Source organism: Schistocerca americana, chromosome 2 (assembly GCF_021461395.2).
Source record: "Schistocerca americana isolate TAMUIC-IGC-003095 chromosome 2, iqSchAmer2.1, whole genome shotgun sequence".
NCBI classification, from domain to species: domain Eukaryota; kingdom Metazoa; phylum Arthropoda; class Insecta; order Orthoptera; family Acrididae; genus Schistocerca; species Schistocerca americana.
Window position 1 is genome coordinate 784,125,164 of NC_060120.1, and position 674 is coordinate 784,125,837.

General features: G+C 51.0%; 1 pseudogene; it reads left to right on the forward strand.

The window, feature by feature from the left end:
- The first annotated feature begins 325 nt into the window (after window positions 1-325).
- LOC124597464 lies at window positions 326-443 on the forward strand (annotated as a pseudogene).
- Window positions 444-674: the final 231 nt, after the last annotated feature.

Sequence of the window (674 nt, forward strand, 5' to 3'; positions counted from 1 at the left end):
AATCCTGCGGATTCTTCCCGAACAGCTGCAAACCATCCTTGCAACACTTCACACGATTCCGTTTTTGGTCAAGCGTGAGCAACCGCGGAACACTTTTTGCAGATAGCTTTCTCATGTCCAAATATTTATGCAAAATATTATGTACCCGTTCATTCGAGATGCCCACAGCACTAGCAATCTCACGCACCTTAACTGTTCTGTCATCCATCACCATATCATGTATTTTATCAATGATTTCTGGAGTCGTAACCTCCACAGGGCCTCCAGAACGTTCAGTATCACTTGTGCCCATATTTGGAACCACTTATAAACTGTTCTAATCGAAGGTAACGGCCTTGCCTCAGTGGATACACCGGTTCCCGTGAGATCACCGAAGTTAAGCGCTGTCGGGCGTGGTCGGGACTTGGATGGGTGACCATCCAGGCCGCCACGCGCTGTTCCCATTTTTCGGGGTGCACTAAGCCTCGTGATGCCAATTGAGGAGCTACTCGACCGAATACTAGCGGCTTCGGTCAAGAATACCATCTTACGACCGGGAGAGCGGTGTGCTGACCCCCTGCCCCTCCTATTCGCATCCTCCACTAAGGATGACATGGCGGTCGGATGGTCCCGGTAGGCCACTCCTGGCTTGACGACGCAGTGCTAATCGAAGGTGCAGAGTCACCGTAATGTCT